The sequence below is a fragment of the Oryctolagus cuniculus genome, chromosome 19 (assembly GCF_964237555.1).
Source record: "Oryctolagus cuniculus chromosome 19, mOryCun1.1, whole genome shotgun sequence".
NCBI classification, from domain to species: Eukaryota; Metazoa; Chordata; class Mammalia; order Lagomorpha; family Leporidae; genus Oryctolagus; species Oryctolagus cuniculus.
In genome coordinates, this window is record NC_091450.1 from 65,599,969 (window position 1) to 65,622,816 (window position 22,848).

The following is a 22,848-nucleotide window of genomic DNA, read 5'->3' on the forward strand; positions in this document are numbered from 1 at the left end:
GATGCCTGTAACTCATTTGAAAGGCCTGGATGAAGCTCCTGGCTTCTGGCTTTTGCCTCACCCAGCCTTGCCTGTTGCAGTCATCTGGGGAATGAGCCAGCAGTTGAAAAAAATCTCTCTGTCTCTCCCTCTTGTTTTGTAACTCTGACTTTCAAATAAATTAATAAATGTTTTATGCACATAATTATAGCAGTAACAGTTTAGAATAGCACTTCTTTGGTTGGATCAGAAACTAAAATTTGAGAAGTAGAAACTCAGTCATTATTTGTGACCTTTTCTTGAATAAACACATTTTCATTTCTGGTGTATTACTGCTCTGCTGACGCGTTATCACCCTTACAGAAGTCATTGCTGGCCCAAGTCAGAAAGAGGATCATCTGTAAAGGATGACTGTAGAAAGTGGGCTAAATGGTCAGTGTCTACAGAGGCAAATGGTACTCTCTCATTGTTTTTTTCTAAGGTTTTTCTCTTAGCCAGCTCATCAGCTTGTCCCAGAGCAATAGATCATTTCCTCCGGTATCTCTAGGCTATTATGAACTCCACTCTGTCTCTTCCTATTGCACCCACAAACAAATTCATTACCTTGGATTGGCTCTGCAAGCAGAGCTTCTTCTCCAACTTGCTGAAGTGTGTTCAGGTCCTACTACTTCTATCAGACCAGAGCCTCATGGTCATATTCTTATTCTGCAGGAAGTGGTGCATCCACTCCCTATAAACCTAATCTGGGTCCATCAGGGAAGCTCCCTGGCCAGGTACACAAGTCACTGTGGAGTAAGTTCCTCTCCCAATCCTTACTGCTCAGCTCAGGTTGCCCCTTGAGGAGCTTGAGTAGATCAAACAAAAGTCAGAGTTTCTTTAAGTTTCTGATTCAGGTTATATTATTCTCACCCTCTTTTGGTGACATTTTATATAGTGTTACCTGTTATTTCTTGGTCTAATTCTTGTCCCAAAACAGGCTTTCTTTCTTTGGTGTGCTCCCTTGGCTCTTGAATCACAAGATGTACCTCAGCCCAGATGCTACAGGAGACAAAGAATAAAGACCAAGTTCATCTCTCAGTTGTAGTTCACCAGGCATATGTTACACACATCACTAGCCCCCAGGGACTCAGAGAAGTCTCATAAGGGACCTCAGAGTGGTAGAACATTGGGAGGGAAAGCTTAATGAACTGCTACTCGAATTCCATGCAGATCTCACATGGGTAGGAAAAAAAAGGGGGGGGGGGAATGTGCATCTCTATTCCCTCTGCCATCACTGCTACAGTGGAGACCTGTGGCCAGCAGGGGGAGAGCCTACACCCAGTGTTGGACACAGACAAGGAGCAGATGCACAAGCTTTAGTGTCAGTTGCACACCACTGGTTGTCTGGTAATGAGAGAAGAGGGGGAAAGCTGCATAAGGGAGCCTTTTACAAGCCAGTACAATTGAGTGGCAAGTGGGGCTGAAGCAATTGAGTATCTGGCATGCCTACAAACCACAGATATAACCAGAGAGAAAAGAAGTCTACAAATACCATGAACAAAGGCAACAATCAAAAAATCAAAAATAAGGATGACACTATGAGACCCCCAAAGGAACATCACAATATGTCAATATTAGAAAATGATGATGAAAAGATTAAGGAAATGCCAGAAACAGAATTCAAAAAATTAATCATTGGATTACATAGAAGCAATCAGAAGCAAATTCATGAACTAAAGAAAAAATATATGATTGAAAATTTTTCATTTGAAATTGAGGTTTTAAAGAGAAATCAAAATGAAATACAAGAAATGAAGAATTCAATAGCTCACATAAAATTTTTAGTGAAAAGTCTTAACAACAGAGTAGGTGAGGCAGAAGAAAGAATATCTAAGCTAGAACACAAATCCCTGAAAATTTTATAGTCAGACCAAAAGCAAGAAGAAATCAGAAAACAAAAATACTGTTGAAGAGCTGGAAGAAGCTCCTGGCTCCTGGCTTTGCATGAGCCAAGCTACAGCCATTATGGCCAATCAGGGAGTGAGCCAGCAGATGGAAAACCTCTCTCTCTCTCTTTTTCTCTCTTTCTCTCTCCCTCTCCTTATCTCTCTATGCAACTCATACTTTCAAATAAATAAATAAATCTTTAGAAAAAAGAAATGGAGTAGCCAGGACTGAAACTGGCAACCATATGGGATGGACATTGCAGGCAGTGGCTTTACTTGCTGTCACAAGGCTGGCCACTTTCAATTTTTTTTTAATTATTTATTTGAAAGGCAGACTGACAGAGCAGAGAAAGAAAGACATAGAGACAAACATCTTCCATCTACTGGTTCACTCCCCAAATGGCCACAACAGCAAGGGCTGGGCCAGGCTACAGCCAGGAACCTAGAATTCCATCCAGGTCTCCTAGATGGGTGGCAAGGGGACCAAGTATTTGGGTTGCTCTCTCATGCACATTAACAGGGAACTGGATCATAAGTGGAGCAGCTGAAACTTGAACTGAGGCTGTGATATGGGATGCTGGTGTCATAGGCAATGGTTTAACCTGGTGCACCAAAATTCCAGCCCCCATTTGCCCATGTATTTTACTCTCTGTATATCAACTTCCACAAATAATAAAAAGCATTTGATATTTGTCTTTGTGAGTCTGGGTTAATTCACTTAGCTGATGAAGTCCATTCCATCCATTTTGTTGCAAATGTCAAAATTTCATTCCTTTTTCATAGCAAGTTAAACAATTCTTATGTAAAAGTATCTCTTTTATATCCAGTAATGTTTGCAGACATCTATTTTTTTTATACTTTTTGGAAGGTTTAATTTTTTTAGAAACCATTTACTTAATGTGTATAAATTTCATGAGTATGTCTTTAGGAATACAGTGATTCTTCCTGTCATATCCACCCTCCCACCCCACTTCCCTCCCCTCTTACTACTCCTTCTCATTCCCAGATCCATTCTCCATTAAGATTCATTTTTAATTAACTTTATATACAGAAGACCAACTCTATACTAAGTAAATATTTCAACTATTTGTACACAAGAACACAATATATATAAAAAACTGAGAACAAATTTTACAGTTGAATTTAATAGTATGACTTATTTAGGACCAAGGTCCTGCATGGGAAGTAAGTGTACAGTGACTTCGCTGTTAATATGTCTTGAAATCTGGTATGGTAATGCCTCAGGCTTTGTGTTTGTGGTATACAATTGTTTTAGCTGATCAAGGTCACCTGTGTTTCCAAATGAATTACAGCATCACTTTTTCTAGATCTGAGAACAATGATTTTGGTATTTTAATTGTTATTGAACTGAATCTGTAAATTGCTCTTGGAAGTATGGACATTTTGGTGATACTGATTCTTCCAATCCATGAGCATAGAAGTTTTTTTTTTTCCATTTTATGTGTCTTCTTTTTTTTCTTTAGTGTTTTATAATTCTCATTGCACAAGTCTTTGACATCCTATGTTTATTCCTAGGTAAATTTATTCCTAGATCTCTTTTTCCCTCTACATCTCTTTCTCTGTCACTCCCTCTTTCTCTGTCGCTCCTTCTTTCTCTGTCACTCTGCCTTTTAAATAATAATAATAATAATAATAATAATAATAAAATGGCCAACAGACATTTGAAAAAAATACTCAGGATCACAAGCCATCAGGGAGATGTAAATCAAAACCACAATGAGGTTTCAACTCACTCCAGTCAGAATGGCACTCACACAGAATTCAACAAGTAACAGATGCTGGTGAGGATGTGTGGAAAAAGGTATCCTAATTCACTGTTGCTGGGAATGTAAACTGGTGTAGCTACTGTGCAAGACAGTCTGGAGATACCTCTGAAGTCTGAATATACACCTACCACCTGACCCAGCCATCCCACTCCTGGAAATTTAGCCAAACCAAAAGAAATCAACATATGAAGGTGTTATCTGTATACCCATGTCCACTGCAGCACAATTCACAGTAGCTAAGATATGGAATCAACTCAGATGTCCCTCAGCTGTTGACTGGATAAAGGAATTATGGCATATACACTATGGAGTACTACTCAGCTGTAAAAAAATGAAATCCTCTCTTTTGCAACAAAATGAATGCAAGTGGAAACCATTATACTTACTGAAATAAGCCAGTCTCAAAAAGACAGATACCATATGTTTTTCCTGATCCAAGGTAACTAATAGAGTACCTGAATTGTAATATGTTGTAGTGAAATGGACATTTTGAGGTATCTGATGATTGTTTACAGCCTTTGTCTCATCTATTGAGGAGCAGTGGGTTTTTTTTCTTCATACTATTTGTTGAACTCCTTTATTTAGGGTAGGGTTAACTTGATGATCATTAACTAAACTGAAAGTAGATCTTTATAAAAATTAAGAGTGAGAATGAGATAGGGAAGAGAAAGAATGGTTGGAGCATGGGTGGGAGGGAGGATAGGGTAGGAAGTATCACTGTGTTCCTAAATCTGTATATATTAAATACATGAAACTTGTATAACTTAAATAAAATTTTTAGAAATGTGATTCCAAATTCTGCAGAAAGAAAAAGAATACAAGAAAATAAAAAATAATAATAAAACTAGCCACCATACAGTGATACACATGAGAGCTTATGTTAACACTGATTTATAATCTTAGTGAGTTTTCCATTGATAAACTGTCAACTACCAGTCTTCTGAGTGAGCCCAAACTCCAGTAGTCTCAACTGATATAATCATAACCCCTTGAAGATTCACAGACAGTAACTGATCAACTGAGTCCAGGAAGCTCACTAAATCCACTAAGGCATGAGAGTTCAGAACAATCTATTCCTGGAGCCAACATTATGGCATAGCAGATAAAGCTACCACCTGCAGGGCTGGCATCCCACATGAGCACCTGTTCAAGTCCCAGCTGCTCCACTTCTGATTCAGCTTCTTGCTAATATGCCTGGGAGTGCTGCAAATGAGCCAAAAACTTGGGACCCTGCTACCTATGTTGGATATCCAGATGGAGTTCAAGGTTCCTGGTTTCAGATTACCTCAGCCCCAGCTATTGTTGCCATTTGGGGTATGAAACAGAGAGGGGAAAATGTCTCTCTGTCTCTTCCTCTCTCTGAATAAATAATATAATATAATAAATAAACAAATAAATAATCCTTTTACAATAATATATTATTTATATCCTTTTACAATAATATATTATTAAGTTATTGCATTTTGAAATTAGAATGTTACATCAGATAAAAGGAAAAGAAGATAATTTCGCAAATGTAGAAATAGTGTGCTCATCTCCATAGAAGGTGGGTGGAGGAGGAAGAAAAAAGAGCAGAAATAAAAGATACATGATAGTTACGGATTTATGAATTAGAGATAGACATTTGGCCTAGAGATTAAAATATTGGTTGGGTTGCCATGTCCCATATCTGAGTATTTGGGCTCAAGTCCCAGCTTTGCCCCAGATTCAGTTTCCTGCCAATGCAGATCCTAGGAGGCAGTGGTAATGCCTCAAATAATTTGGCCCTTGCCTTCCACTTTGGTTCAGGAATTGAGCTCCTGGCTCCAAGCTTAAGCATGGCACTGCCTCAGCCATTGCATGCACTTGAGATATGGCTCAGTAGATGGGAGCTCTCTCTGTGTCTGTGTGAGTGTGCTTCTCAAGAAATAAACAAAACAATTTTGCCAATTATTACTGTTCCTATTTCACTCAAACCACCAAAAGCAGACAAGATAATAACTAAACTATATTAACCTTTCTTGAGTGACAAGGACTCTACTAGATGCCCTCTGTTAGAGTCCTTATTTTTCTTGGCTGTTTATAAATCATTGATCACAATTTTTAAGGTATGCCACTCCTTGACTTAAGGTTAAAAAAAAAGCAGGCTCAGAGAGGATAATTAATTTTCTTCATATCACACATCTAAGGGTTGACACAAACCAGTTGTGGAGTTAAGTCTTTCTAAACCCAAAGGCGGGACTAGCATTGTGGTACAGTGGGTTAAGATTCAGCCTGCTGTGCCAGCTTCCCATATAGCAGTGGTTCAAGTCCCAGCTGCTCTTCTTCCATCCAGCTCTCTGCTATGGCCTGGGAAAGCAGTAGAAGGCGGCTCACATCCTTGGGCCCCTGCATCCATGTAGGAGACTCAGAAGAGGTTCCTGGTTCCTGGCTTCAGGTCAGCATGGCTCTTGGAGTTGTGGTCATTTGGGGAATGAACCAGCAGAACGGAAGACTTCTTGCTCTCAGACTCTCTGTCTCTTGCTCACGTTCTCTCTCACTCTAACTCCTCTCTCTGTAACTCTCAGTCTTTCAAATAAATCTTTTTTAAAAACCCAAGGGCCTAATTTAAGTCCATCAGTTTGCAAGACTTGCCATTTTTTTGTTATTCAATAGCCTGAAGCTGGTTAAGTAGAAGTTGCTTGCTTATTTCAAAAGAAAGGATACAACATAAATCAATTCAAAGCTAATAGCTGAGAGTCACTCAGGTGATTCTGAGAAAATACCAACTCCTGGTGATCTATATTTCCAACTGTGTATCTAATTTCATGAGCAATGCCAGTGCTGGAGGCCTGTACACAAAATTATTCCCTTTGAAATATGATTGACTAATTAATGTCCTATCAATACATGCCTTTAGGGCCATTCTAAGACTTGCAAACCACCCATTTGTCTGTACCCAACAGCCTAAAGATAACAATTCATTGTGGAGTAAGTGCAGAGATGTATAAAATTGTTCAAAATCATTATTTCTTTCTTTCTTTATTTTATTTATATAAAATATAAGTAGTGTATGATTGTGGAGTCACACACTGATTCTTACTAAAATAAATTAGTTTTGTTATGAATTCTTACCTTGGCATGATTACTAGTAATTTGTAACAGGGCAACTATAACAATGAATATATCCAAACACATTATTTATTAATGGCATGCTAAGTCCACAATCAAAACAGGCATCTAGGGTCCAGTGCTGTGGTGCAGCACATTAAAACACTGGCCTGAATCACCAGCATCCCATATGGGTGCTGGTTCTAGTTCTGGCTGCTCCACTTCCAATCCAGCTCACTGCTATGGCCTGGGAAAGAGAAGATGGCCCAAGTCCTTGGTCTTCTCCACCCAAGTGGGAAAACCCAGAGGAAACTCTGGCTCCTGGCTTTGGATTGGCACAGCTCCAGCTGTTGAAGTTATCTGGGAGTGAACCACAAGAAGAAAGACCTCTCTCTTGCTCTGCCTCTCCTTCTCTATCTGTGTAACTCTTTCAAATAAAAATTATTTTAAAAAAGGAACATAAAGAGTTTGGCAAACTTGCTGGATATAAAATAGGCTCACATAAATCAATAGTCTTTTTATATACAAACAATGCCATGGCTGAGTAAAAGCTTCAAAGATCAATCACATTCACTGATTGGATTAAGATGGCAGAGTAGGGAGGGAGCTCAATTATCTAGTCTAGGATAAGATAGTTTAAAAAAGGGAGAGAGTACAGTCTCAGAGAAGAGGTAGGGAGAAAATGGCAGAGGGAAGTCCACAGAAATTAAAGGGACACAGTAAATCTACAAGGAAGGTGTGGACATGTACAATTCAGGATCCTAGAAGCTGAGAGCCCCTGCACCAGCTTTGGAGAGTAAGGTGATATTAGACTGAAACAGCCTAAACCATGGGTGATGAAACTGCTGGAAAAGCCTGCAGGGAATAGGGCTTGGAGCCCTGTAGGCAATAGTGTACCTGCCAAACAGAGGAGAAAAAAAAATAGCTCATGTTTCTCTTTCCCCAATCACCCTGCCGTGGCATCCTGAAACAAGCTGATAGAGAGCAGGAGCCATTTTGGATGTACATAAAAGCTGCACCAGTTCATGTCCATGCACAGGAACCAGCCAAGCAGAAACTCCTGAGTCTGGCAGGGAAAAGTGACAGGGGGCAGGGTGCTCATTACTGTGGGAGCCTTGTGTGCTGGGACTGTGAAAACACTGAGGCTACAGGACTGGGAAAACACTGAGGTTGCATGGGAAGGCTCAGGGTGTGGCTGAGTCTTTGGGTAATCACTGTGGGGGACTCCACATACTCAGGGGTCCCTGGTTCCCTGGTGAGGGACATTGCTGGGGAATCTGCTACACTGAGGATTGCATAGATCCTTTGTGTGGGCCTTGTAGAATGTGGATAATATTATACCCACTGGGACTAATGCCCAGGCACTGGTGTGCTTCAGAGGAAGTGAGCTGAGTCTATATGAACAGAGCAGAAGAAACCTTCCCTCTGATTAAAAAAACAGAGAGAGAGAGAGAGAGATTTACCACACCCAACCTGTGTGCCAGCTTAACACTCCCTTCCATCTGGAACAGTGAACAGAGCTCCCTGGCCACATCCACCACATGCCTCTAGGTAATCACTGAAAGCAAACACTCTCCAATATGCAGACATAGTCCAAAGATAAAATCTGCCACAGCAAAAAAAGAAAATAAAAGAAGAAACCAACAAGTATCTGCACAAATGCCAAATAATAAATGCACCAATTCAAGAGACAAGAATAAGACACACAACATGATGCCCCCAAAAGAATACTTCAATACTAGATTGTGAAGATGAAGAAATTGAAGAAATGACAGAAATGGAATTCAAAAAATTGAAAGTAGGATTACTTAGAAGTAATCAGAAGCAAATGCATGAACTAAAGAAATCCATACATGAAAGAAAATAACTCCCACGAAACTGAGATCTTGAAGAGAAACCAAAATGAAATTTTTGAAATTAAGAATTCAATAGAACAAATTAAAAATGCAGTGGAAAGCCTTAACAACAGAATCTGTAAAGCAGAAGAAAGAATATCCAACTTAGAAGACAAATTGCATGAAATTAGACAGCCAGATAAAAACAACAAGAAGAAATTAGAAAACTAAAAAACACTGTTGGGAATCTACAGGATACTATCAAGTGACCTGGTATATAGGTTATAGGAGTTCCTGGCGATATGGAAAGAAAAAAAGGATTAGAAGGCCTTTTTAGTAAAATAATATGAGAAATCTTCCCTAATTTGGAGAAAGAAACAGACATCCAAGTACAGGAAGCACTCGCAGTTGACTTCTCACCAGAAACTATAGGCTAGGAGAGAATGGAGATATAGTCTAAGGCTTAAGAAAAAAAGAACAGTCAACCCAGAATACTGTACCCTGCAAAGCTCTCATTTATGAATGAAGGTGAAATAAAGACTTTCCATAACAAACAGAACTTGAAAGAATTTGTCAGGACCCATCCAGCCTTGCAAAAGATGTTTACGATGATCTGCACACAGAAACACAGAAACATGGTCATCACTAAAAAAGAAGGTAAAGGAAGAAGATCTCCCAGTAAAAGCAGAAAAGGAAATCCAAAGTAAAAAAAAAAAAAGAATATTTATGGAAAAATGGCAGGGCAAAGTCATTACTTATAGAGAGTCACCTTTAATGTAATGGCCTCAACTCTCCAGTTAAAGACACAGACTGGGTGAATGGATTAAAAAACAAAACCCTTCAATTTGCTGCCTGCAAGAAACACATCTCACCAACAAAGATGAATGCAGAGTAAAAGTGAATGGATGGAAAAAGATTCCATGCTAACATAAAGCTAAAAAGAGCTGGTGTGACCATTCTAAGATCAGATAAAGTAGACTTTAACACAAAAACTGTTGGAGGAAACAAAGAGGGGCACTATGTAATGATTAAGGGATAAATTTAACAGGAAGCTGTGACTATTATGAATGTAACAAATAACAATGCACCTGGTTATTTAAAAGAAATGTAAAGGAACCTAAAGGGAGGCATAGATTCAAATACAATAGCAATGGGAAACTTCAATACCTGACTTTCAGTAAGGAACACATCAACCAGACAAAAGTCAGCAAGGAAGCAACAGACTTAATTGACACTACAGACCAAATGGACCTAACAGATATCTACAGCACTTTTCATCCTACAGTTGCAGAATACACATTCTTATCAGTGCATGGAGCTTTCTCTAGGATTGACCACATGTTAGGCCATAAAGCAAGTCTCATCAATATAGAAAAAATCAAAATCATACCATGCATCCTCTTGGATCACAATGGAAAAAAACTGGAAATCAGCAACTCAGGAATCTCTAGAACATACACAAGCACATGCTCCTGAATGAACAGTGTGACATAGACAAAGTCAAAAGAGAAATTAAAAAATTCTGGGAACAAATGAAGGTGACAATACAACACATCAAAACTTATGGGATATAGCAAAAGCAGTATTAAGAGGAAAGTTTATAGCAATAGGTTCCTACATCAAGAAATTGGAAAGGTACCAAATAAATGAGGTAGCAATGCATCTCAAGAATCTAGAAAAAAAACAAAAAACACCCAAAACTAATAGGAGAAAAGACATAATTAAAATTAGAAAAGAAATCAACAAAATTAAAACCAAAAAAAAAAAAAGATCAGCAAAATTAAGAGCTGGTTTTTTGAAAACAATACACAAAATTGACAAACCATTGTCCCAAATAACCAAAAGAAAGGAGAAGACCAAAATTAATAAAATTAGAGGTGAAAAATGAAATGTAACAACAGACACCACAGAAATAAAAATCATCAGAAATTACTACAAAGAGCTGCATGCCAACAAGCCAGGAATCCTAGTAGAAATGGATAGATTCCTGGACACATACAGCTTACTTAAATTGAGCCATGAAGACAGAGAAAACCTAAACAGACCCATAAACAGGACAGAAATTGAATCAATACTACAGACCCTCCCAATAAAGAAAAAACAAATGGCTTCAGGACTGAATGGCTTCAATGCTGAATTCTACCAAAGATTTCAAGAAGAACTAACTCCAATTCTTCTTGAGCTATTCAAAACAACTGAAAGAGAGGGAATCTTTCCAAATTCTTTCAATGAAGCCAGCATCACCATAATTCCTAAATCTGAAAAAGATGCAATTGAGAAAGAAAATTACTGACCCTTTTCCTTGATGAACATAGATGCAATAATCCTCAACAAAATCCTAGTGAATTGCACCCAACAACACATCAGAAAGATCATTCACTGGACTAAGTGGCATTGACTCCTGGTATGCAGGTATGGTTCAACATTTGCAAATCAATCAATGTGATACATCACATTAACAAACTAAAGAACAAAAACAATATGATTATATCATAAAGAGGAAAACATATCATAAAATATAACACCCTTTCATGATGAAATCTAAGCATTTGATAAATACAACATGATTTTATGATGAAAACTCAAATAAATTGAGTATAGAAGGAACATTCTTCAACATGATCAAGACAAAATGACAAACCCACAGCCAGCATCCTATTGAATGGGGAAAAGTTGGAAGCATTCCTACTGATCTGGAACCAGGCAAGGATGCCCAATATCACAACTGATATTCAATATAGCCTTAGAAGATTTAGCCAGAGCCATTAGAGAAGAAAAAGAAATAAAGGTATACAAATTGGGAAGGAGGGTGTCAAACTCTCCCTATTTGCAGATGACATGATTCTATGTATAGGGGATCCAAGAGACTCCACTAAGAGACTACTGGAACTCATAGCAGAGTTTGGTAATGTAGCAGGATATAAAATCAATCCACAAAAATCAAGAGCCTTTGTATACACAGTCAATGCCATGGCTGAGAAAGAACTTCTAAGATCAATCTCATTCACAGTAACTACAAAAAATCATATACCTTAGAATAAACTTTTTTTTTATTTTTTGACAGGCAGAGTGGACAGTGAGAGAGAGAGAGAGAGAAAGGTCGTCCTTTTTGCCATTGGTTCACCCTCCAGTGACCGCCACTGCTGGTGTGCTGCGGCCAGCCCACTGCGCTGATCCGATGGCAAGAGCCAGGTACTTATCCTGGTCTCCCATGGGGTGCAGGGCCCAAGTACTTGGGCCATCCTCCACTGCACTCCCTGGCCACAGCAGAGAGCTGGCCTGGAAGAGGGGCAACCGGGACAGAATCCAGCACCCTGACAGGAACTAGAACCCAGCATGCCGGCGCCGCAAGGGGCAGAGGATTAGCCTAGTGAGCTGCGGTGCCGGCCAGAATAAACTTAATCAAGGATGTCAAAACTCTCTCTGGAGGCACCTTTTTCTGAAGGGAGAAAGGAACCTCCACTGTGATATGGCCTTGACTAAACAAGTTCAGAGTCGGTGAACTCAAGGGGCTTCCATAGCCTAGACAGCTCATAGCAAGAGTTTTGGGTGACTGCTGATGTCATAAATAAGAGTGCCAGTTGTTAAATCAACAACAGGAGTCACTGGGTACATGCTCCCCACGTAGGATCTCTGTCCTTAATGTGTTTTACTATGAAACTTAAAAACAGCACTACTAGTCGAACAATACCCTATACCTTGTGCAGTTGTGTGAGTGCAGCCTGTTGAAATCCTTGCTTCGTATATACTAAGTTGATCTTCAGTATATGAAGGCAATTGAAAATGAAACTCAATGAACAGTAGGATGGGAGAGGGAGTGGGAGAGGGGAGGGCCACAGGAGGGAGGGAGGTTGGGGGGGGAGCCACAACAATATAAAAGTTGTACTTTGTAAATTCACATTTATTAAATAAAAAAAACTCTCTGATGAGAATAAAAAAACATTAAAGAAAGAAATAGAAGAAGACACAAAAAAATGGTAAAATCTTCCATGTTCATGGATTGGAAGAATCAATATCATCCAAATGTCTATATGTCCAAAAGCACTTTACAGATTAAATAAGGTACAAATAAAAATACCAAGGACATTCTTCTCAGATATAGAAAAAATGATGCTGAAATTCATATGGAAACACAGGAGATCCCAAATAGCTAAAGCAATCTTATACAACAAAACAATGCCAGAGGCATTGCAATACCAGATTCCAAGACATACTACAGGGCAGTTTTAATCAATACAGCTGGATACTGGTACAAAAACAGATGGATAGACAAATGGAATAGAAGAGAAATCAATCCAATCCAAACATTTACAACAAACTTGTATTTGAAAAAGGAGCTAAGGTCAATCCCTAGAGAAAGACAGTTTCTTCAACAAATGGTGCTGGGAAAACTGCATTTCCACATTCAGAAGCATGAAGCAAGAAACTATAACTTATAACTTACACAAACTATAACTTATAACTTACACAAACATCCACTCAAAATCGATTAAACACATAAATCTACAACCCGATACCATCAAACTATAAGAGAACATTGGGGAAACCCTGCAAGACATTGGCATATACAAAGACTTCTTGGACAAGACCCCAGAGGTACAAGAAATCAAAACCAAAATTCACAAATGGGATTCCATCCAATTGAGAAGCTTCTGTGAAGCAAATGAAACACTCAGGAAAGTGAAGAGGCATCCAAGAAAATGTGAGCAATTATTTGTAAACTATTCAACTCATAAAGGTATAGTAACCAAAATATATAGAGTGTGGAGAATGTGACTGGAAATTGGAGAGGGAGGAATATAAGGGGTGGGAGAGTGCGTAGAAGGGCAGGTATGGTAGGAAGAATCACTCTATTCCTAAAGCTGCACTTATGGAATGCATGAAGTCTGTATTCCTCATACAAGAGATTTCTTTGTGGAGAAAAATTTTAAAAGATAAAAATTTTTAGAAGTCCGTCTACACAATGGGCACTGTAACACCAGCAAATGCTAAAATACATGAATCAAGGACCTAAATCCAAGACATGATACTATCAAATTACTACAGCACATTGGGGAAAGTGTGCAAGACATTGGCATGGGCAAGGACTGCTAGGAAAATAACCTGAGGCACAGGTAAACAAATCCCATTGACAAATGGGATTACACAGAGCTGAGAAGATTCTGCACTTCAAAATAAACATTCAAAACAGAGAAGAGGCAACCAACTGAATGGGAGAAAATATTTCCAAACTGTGCAATTATGCCACTGAATTGTACACTTAAAAGTGGTTAAAATGGCATATTTTGTTATTTAACACAATAAAAAAAGAAGAAACTTACTTGTGCTGGCAAATATGAACTCAACATTCTTATCAGTTACAAAATTGGAAATTTCATAACACACATAAAAAATTTGATATAACAAATATATTATAACTCACCAAGTCTTCTCTAGGTTGTAATTTAGAGACTTTGGAACTTTAGGGTAATTTCCACTGTAGTTATTCTGACTACTGTATGCATATCTATATTTATTCTCTTTATCAGGTCATCTGGAATCAGAAATTTAAAAAGAAAGAAAAATATAAATATGTTCAAAGCTTCATTTAAAAATTTATACCATCCATATGGTATAATTACATTCAAATTAAATGTTAGGTATTATCTTTGAGGAGTTTACATTTGTGAAAGTTGAAAACCAATGGTGAGTTTAATAAAAGTGGAGTTACAGTAGCCTCAGAAAAAGGATCAGGAAAAAATTGCAGAGGAAACTCTTCCGGATCTAGTGGCTGTGACTCGGAGGACCTACTGGGAGAGAAAGGTCACCCACCACGTGGAAGCTGAGCTGTGGGAGCCACAGGGTCTGTGCGCCAGTGCGGGAAGGGAAGTGGATGTCACATAGACACCAGCAGGGAGAGCAGGGATGCCCAGGGCTCCGAGTCCACACATCAGTGCTGGAAGGGGAGGTGAGCTCAGTAACCGGAGACATTGGCGGGGAAATGGCGGACAGAATCTAGAGGGAAGTGGGCTTTGAGGTGGGAAAGTTCACCAGACTGACTACAGGAGAGAAGGAAAAAAAAGAAGAAAAAAAAGGTGGGGGGGTACTGGTACTAACAAGTTTCTCTCTCTCTGCCAAACTTGCAAAGGTGAGCAAGAGACAAAGAGCAGGCCCCACTCGGGATATACATAACAAAAGAGGAGAGCTAAGGCTACAATTCAGTAGCCTAGGCAACCCAGTGGGAGTCCGCAGCAGAAACTGAACCGGCACAGACTCTTTGGGTAGAAGCCAGAGATCAGAAGCTAAATACCATCAATTCTGCTCAGCCGTGCAGTATTACTTACCTTCTGAATAAAAAATAAATAAATAAATAAATAAATAAGTAAATAAAAAGAGAGAGATTTACCATGCATAACCTGAGGGTGTCACCTTTGAACACCTGTAACCCAGAAGAACCAAGCAGAGCTCTCAGGCCACACCCATCTCAAGCCTCCAAGGCTCCTCCAACAGCAGGCAGTCCACTTAACACAGACATAGTATAAAATAAAATTAAATTAAAAAAAACGCACAGTGACGAAAGAAGAATTAACTATGCCAAGAAACAAACACAGAAATCGAGGGAACAAGATCAACGATGACACTGACGCCTCCAAATAAACAAAACACCCAAGCCAAGATTATGAAGATGATGAGATAGAAGAAATGCAAGATATGGATTTCAAAAAATTTATGATAAGAACATTTAGAAGTTTTCAAAAGCAAATCCTTGAACTACAGAAATCCTTATTGGACAGGATTGAAAATCTCTCTCGTGAAAATGAAATTTTAAGGAAGAATCAAAATGAAACGCAGAAACTAGTAGAACAGGAAAGTGTGATAGTGAAGAGAAATCAAAATGAAATGAAGAGCTCAATAGATCAAATGACAAACACATTAGAAAGTCTAAAAAACAGAGTCAGTGAAACAGAAGAGAGAATATCGGACTTAGAAGACAGAGAACAGGAAACTCAAACCAAAGAAAAGAAGAGGAAATTAGAAATCTAAAAAATATTGTTGGGAATCTACAGGATACTATTAAAAAAAAAAACCAACATTCAAGTTCTAGGAGTTCCTGAAGGCATGGAGAGAGAGAAAGGATTAGAAGGCCTTTTTAGTGAGATACTAGCAGAGAACGTTCTGCATTTGGAGAAGGACAGAGACATCCTAGTACAGGAAGCTCATAGAACCCCCAGTAAACATGACCAAAAGAGATCCTCACCACGACACGTTGTAATTAAACTCACCACAGTGAAACATAAAGAAAAGATCCTAAAATGTGCAAGAGAGAAATGTCAGATTACTCTCAGAGGATCTCCAATCAGACTCACAGCAGACTTCTCATCAGAAACACTACAGGCTAGGAGGGAATGGCGAGACATAGCACAGGTGCTAAGAGAGAAAAATTGCCAGCCCAGAATATTATATCCTGCTAAGCTCTCATTTGTGAATGAAGGTGAAATAAAGACCTTTCATAGCAAACAGAAATTGAAAGACTTTGCCACCACTTTTGCCCTGCAAAAGATACTTAAAGATGTGCTACACTCAGAAACACAGAAACACGGCCATCAATATGAAAGAAGGTAAAGGAAGAACACCTACCAGTAAAAGAGCATGGGAAGCTCAAAGCATATACTAGAAAATATCTCCGGGATATGGCAGGGCAAAGTCACTATTATCAATAGTCACATTAAACATTATTGGACTTAACTCTTCAGTTAAAAGACACTGATTGGCTGATTGGCTTAAGGAACAAAACCCAACTATTTGTTGCCTACAAGAAACACATCTCTCTAACAAAGATGCAAGCAGACTGAATGTGAAAGGTTGGAAAAAGATATTCCATGCCAACAAAAAAAAAAAAAAAAAAAAGCAGGTGTAGCCATATTAATGTCAGACAAAATAAACTTTAATACAAAAACTGTTAAGAGAGACAAAGAGGGGCACTATATAATGATTAAGGGTTCAATTCAACAGGAAGATGTAACTATTATAAATGTATATGCACCTAATTACAGGGTACTTGTCTATTTAAAAGATATGTCAACGGATTTAAAGGGAGACTTAGATTCCAATACAATAGTACTGGGGGACTTCAATACTCCACTCTCAGAAATAGATCATCTGGACAGAAGATCAACAAGGAAACAGAAGATTTAATTGACACTATTGCCCAAATGGATATAACAGCTATCTACAGAACTTTCAATCCTACGTCTAAAGACTTTACATTCTTCTCAGCAGTGCATGAAACCTTCTCGGGGATTGATCACATACTAGGTCATAAAGCAAGTCTCAGCAAATTTAAAAGAATTATAATCATACCATGCAGCTTCTCAGACCACAGCGGAATGAAGCTGGAAATTAGCAACTCAGGAAACCCGAGAAAGTATGCAAACACATGGAGACTGAACAACATGCTCCTGAATGAACACTGGGTCATTCAAGAAATCAAAAGAGAAATCAGAAACTTTCTGGAAGTAAATGAGGATAACAACACAACATATCAAAACTTATGGGATACGGCAAAAGCACTATTGAGAGGCAAGTTTATAGCAATAGGGGCCTATACCAAGAAATTGGAAAGGCACCAAAGAGATGAGCTTTCAGCGCATCTCAAGGACCTAGAAAAACTGCAGCAAACCAGACCCAAATCTAGTAGGAGAAGAGAAATAATTAAAATCAGAGAAGAAATTAACAGGATTGAATCCCAAAAAACATTACAAAAAATCAGTCAAACGAGGAACTGGTTCTTTGAAAAAATAAACAAAATTGACACCCCATTGGCCCAACTAACTAAAAAAAGAAGAGAAAAGACCAAAATCAATCAAATCAGAGATGAAAAAGGAAACATAAAAACAGACACCACAGAAATATAAAGAATCATCAGAAATTACTACAAGGACTTGTATGTCAGCAAACAGGAAAATCTATCAGAAATGGATAGATTCCTGGACACATGCAATCTACCTAAATTGAACCATGAAGACATAGAAAACCTAAATAGACCCATAACTGAGACAGAAATTGAAACAGTAATAAAGGCCTTCCCAACAAAGAAAAGCCCAGGACCAGATGGATTCACTGCTGAATTCTACCAGACATTTGAAGAACTAATTCCATTTCTTCTCAAACTATTCAGAACAATCGAAAAAGATGGAATCCTCCCAAATTCTTTCTAGGAAGCCAGCATCACCTTAATCCCTAAGCCAGAGAAAGATGCAGCACTGAAAGAAAATTATAGACCAATATCCCTGATGAACATAGATGCAAAAATCCTCAATAAAATTCTGGCCAACAGAATACAACAACACATCAGGAAAATCATCCACCCAGACCAAGTGGGATTTATCCCTGGTATGCAGGGATGGTTCAACATTCACAAATCAATCAATGTGATTCACCACATTAACAGACCGCAGAAGAAAAACCATATGATTATCTCAATAGATGCAGAGAAAGCATTCGGTAAAATTCAATACACTTTAATGATGAAAACTCTAAGCAAATTGGGTATAGAAGGAACATTCCTCAATATAATCAAAGCAATTTATGAAAAACCCACGGCCAGCATCCTATTGAATGGGGAAAAGTTGGAAGCATTTCCACTGAGATCTGGTACCAGACAGGGATGCCCACTCTCACCACTGCTATTTAACATAGTTCTGGAAGTTTTAGCCAGAGCCATAAGACAAGAAAAAGAAATTAAAGGAATACAAATTGAGAAGGAAGAAGTCAAACTATCCCTCTTTGCAGAAGATATGATTCTTTACTTAGGGGATCCAAAGAACTCTACTAAGAGATTATTCGAACTCATAGGGGAGTTTGGCAAAGTGGCAGGATATAAAATCAATGCACAAAAATCAACACCCTTTGTATATACAAGCAATGCCATGGCTGAGAAAGAACTGCTAAGATCAATCCCATTCACAATAGCTACAAAAACAATCAAATACCTTGGAATAAACTTAACCAAGGATATTAAAGATCTCTACGATGAGAATTACAAAATCTTAAAGAAAGAAATAGAAGAGGATACCAAAAAATGGAAAAATCTGCCATGCTCATGGATTGGAAGAATCAACATCATCAAAATGTCCAGTCTCCCAAAAGCAATTTATAGATTCAATGCGATACCAATCAAGATACCAAAGACATTCTTCTCAGATGTAGAAAAATGATGCTAAAATTCATATGGAGGCACAAGAGACCTCAAATAGCTAAAGTAATCTTGTACAACAAAAACAAAGCCGGAGGCATCACAATACCAGCTTTCAGGACATACTACAGGGCAGTTGTTATCAAAACAGCATGGTACTGGTACAGAAACAGATGGATAGACCAATGGAACAGAATTGAAACACCAGAAATCAACCCAAACATCTACAGCCAACTTATATTTGATCAAGGATCTAAAACCAATTCCTGGAGCAAGGACAGTCTATTCAATAAATGGTGCTGGGAAAACTGGATTTCCACGTGCAGAAGCATGAAGCAAGACCCCTACCTTACACTTTACACAAAAATCCACTCAACGTGGATTAAAGACCTAAATCTATGACCCGACACCATCAAGTTATTAGAGAACATTGGAGACACCCTTCAAGATATTGGCACAGGCAAAGAATTTCTGGAAAAGACCCGGGAGGCACAGGCAGTCAAAGCCAAAATCAACTATTGGGATTGCATCAAATTGAGAAGTTTCTGTACTGCAAAAGAAACAGTCAGGAGAGTGAAGAGACAACCGACAGAATGGGAAAAAATATTTGCAAACTATGCAACAGATAAAGGGTTAATAACCAGAATCTACAAAGAGATCAAGAAACTGCACAAAAACAAAACCAACAACCCAATTAAGAGATGGGCCAAGGACCTCAATAGACATTTTTCAAAAGAGGAAATCCAAATGGCCAACAGGCACATGAAAAAATGTTCAAGGTCACTAGCAATCAGGGAAATGCAAATCAAAACCACAATGAGGTTTCACCTCACCCCGGTTAGAATGGCTCACATGCACAAATCTACCAACAACAGATGCTGGCGAGGATGTGAGGAAAAAGGGACACTAACCCACTGTTGGTGGGAATGCAAACTGGTCAAGCCACTATGGAAGTCAGTCTGGAGATTCCTCAGAAACCTGAATATAACCCTACCGTTCGACCCAGCCATCCCACTCCTTGGAATTTACCCAAAGGAATTTAAATTGGCAAACAAAAAAGCGGTCTGCACCCTAATGTTTATTGCAGCACAATTCACAATAGCCAAGACCTGGAACCAACCTAAATGCCCATCAATTGTAGACTGGATAAAGAAATTATGGGATATGTACTCTTTAGAATACTATACCGCAGTAAGAAACAACGAAATCCAGTCATTTGCAACAAAATGGAGGAATCTGGAACACTTCATGCTGAGTGAAATAAGCCAGTCCCAAAGGGACAAATACCATATGTTCTCCCTGATTGGTGACAACTGACTGAACACCAAAAAGGAAACTTGTTGAAGTGAAATGGACACTATGAGAAACGGTGACTTGATCAGCATAGCCCTGACTGTTAATGAACAACTTAATACATTATCCCTCTTAGTAGTTTTTTTTTTTGTCTGTTCTACTTAATATGACTGGTTTAATTCTGCAATTAATACATAGTTATTCTCAAGTGTTAAAATTTAACTGAAATGTGATCCCTGTTAAACATAAGAGTGGGAATAAGAGAGGGAAGAGATGTACAATTTGGGACATGCTCAGGCTGACTTGCCCCAAATGGTAGAGTTAGAAATATACCAGGGGATTCCAATTCAATCCCATCAAGGTGGCATGTACCAATGCCATCTCACTAGTCCAAGTGATCAATTTCAGTTCACAGTTGATCATAATGAAAGGACTAAGAGTCAAAGGGAGCACATAAACAAGTCTAGTGCCTGCTAATACTAACCGATAGAATAAATAAAGGGGAGAGCAATCCAACATGGGAAGCAAGATACACAGCAGACTCATAGAATGGCAGATGTCCTAAACAGCACTCTGGCCTCAGAATCAGCCCTAAAGGCATTCCGGTCTGGCTGAAAAGCTCATGAGAGTATTTCAGGCATGGAAAGCCAAGATACTCTGGCAAAAAAAAGAGGACCTAAATGAAAGATATCTATGAGTGAGATCCCAGTGGAAAGAACAGGTCTTCAAAGAAGGAGGTACCTTTCTCTGAAGGGAGGAGAGAACCTCCACTTTGACTATGACCTCGTCTAAATAAGATAAGAGTCAGAGAACTCAAAAGGCTTCCATAGCCTTGGAAACTCATGACTGAGGCATGGGGAGATTACTGAGGCCATAAACAGGAGTGTCAATTTGTAAAGTCAACAACAGGAGTCACTGTGCACTTACTCCTCATGTAGGATCTCTGTCCTTAATATGCTGTACATTGAGATTTAATGCTATAACGAGTACTCAAACAGTATTTTTCACTTGGTGTTTCTATGTGGGTGCAAACTGTTGAAATCTTTACTTAATGTATACTAAACAGATCTTCTGTAAAAAAAAAAAAGAAGAAATTATCAATTCCCAACTTGACTCTCACTGGGATTAAACATGACAATAGGTCTGATCTGATTTCATCATCATTTAAAAAATCATCTATTATTTTTCACTTTATGTTTCTGTGTTGAAGCAAACTGTTGAAATCTTTACTTAATGTATGCTAAACTGATCTTCTGTAGATAAAGAGAATCGAAAATGAATCTTGATGTAAATGGAAGGGGAGAGGGATTGGGAGAGGGGAGGGTTGCGGGTGGGAGGGAAGTTATGGGTGGAAGCCATTGTAATCCATAAGCTGTACTTTGGAAATTTATATTCATTAAATAAAAGTTATAAAAAATGTATGCTAGGGGGCCAGCTCCATGGCACAGTATGTTAATCCTCCACCTGCAGCACCGGCATCCTGTATGGGCCCTGGTTCTATTCCTGGGTGCCCCTCTTCCAATCCAGCTCTCTGCTATGGCCTGGAAAATCATTAGAAGATAGTCCAAGGCCTTGGGCTTCTGCACCTGTATGAGAGACTAGGAGGAAGCACCTGTCTCCTGGCTTTGGATTGGTGCACCTCAGCCATTGTGGCCATCTGGGGAGTGAACCAACAGAAGGAAGACCATTCTCTCTGTCTCTTCCTCTCACTGTCTATAGCTCTACCTGTCAAATAAATAAAACCTTTTTTAAAAATGTTATTCTAATTCATGAATATTATATAAACTTTCCCCCAAATCTTAAAATGTATACTAATCTAAATCCACCAGATTGGAGAGCTTCTACATTTTTTTAAGATTTATTTATTTGAACATCAGAATTACACAGAGAGAAGGAGAGATAGAAGGAGAGAGAGAGGTCTTCTATCCACTGGTTCACTTCCAATAGACCACAATGGCTGGAGCTGAGCCAATCTGAAGCCAGGAGCCAGGAGCTTCTTCTAGGTCTCCCACATGTGTGCAGGGGCACAAGGACTTGAGCCAACTTCTGCTGCCTTTCCAAGCCATAGCAGAGAGCTGGATCTGAAGTGGAGCAGCTGAGACAAACTGGCGCCCATATGGGGTGCCGGCCTTGCAGGCAGCGGCTTTACCCACTATGCTACAGTGTTGGCCCCAAGCTTCTACAAGTTTGGTGTAATTTTAGAGCATTGTTCAAATCCTCAAGACCATTCCAGATAACATTCAGCACACGAGCCTGTCCAACTCCTTGACCGTAATCTGAGGCAATGTGGTTTTGATCTGGTGGCTCTCATATTGGCTTCTCTTTTTCAGGTGAAAGGACATTTTGCTTGGGTTTATTTTGCCACTGCTCAGGAGAAAGTAGCTTAGTTAGCTTTCCATAGGTCACAGTGATGCTCTCACAGTCCGCTGAAATCTCACAGTCTGTTTCATAAGACTCAGAAACTCCCACAGTATATAACTGAAATTGCTTGGGTTGAAATCCTTCTCTCATTCCAAAACTGTGAAATTCCCCCATGTATATCATCTGCTTTTGAAAGTGTATTCTTTTTGGCTAAACATGTGCTTGGCTGAATCAGGAGTCTGATATCAGTGTTGAGCCTTCTGTAAGAGGCTGCTGGCATCAGTGCAGCTGTGTAGAATACACAGGTCTAACTGCATGTTTGTCTAGGCTCTGGACTCAGTGCTACGCTGGAGTGTATGAAGGTAAATCTTACAACAGTACCTGGCAATTTGGATAAATATATACTTTTGTGGACAGACTGAAAC

The 22,848-nt window shown here is 39.0% G+C and overlaps 1 protein-coding gene across 9 annotated transcripts in view; it reads right to left on the bottom strand.

Annotated features, from left to right (window-relative positions):
- Positions 1–22,848, bottom strand: part of LOC103345445 (uncharacterized) — an 82,667-nt gene that overhangs the window by 30,968 nt on the left and 28,851 nt on the right. For 7 of the 9 annotated variants that reach the window (XM_070064730.1, XM_070064732.1, XM_070064739.1 and 4 more), the window contains 2 exons: positions 14,018–14,128; positions 920–1,017 (listed from right to left, as the gene is read on the bottom strand). The gene's annotated coding sequence lies outside the window, so the exon portion shown is untranslated. The remainder of the gene's footprint in view (positions 1–919; positions 1,018–14,017; positions 14,129–22,848) is intronic. The other 2 variants (XM_070064736.1, XM_070064737.1) reach the window with 1 other exon arrangement.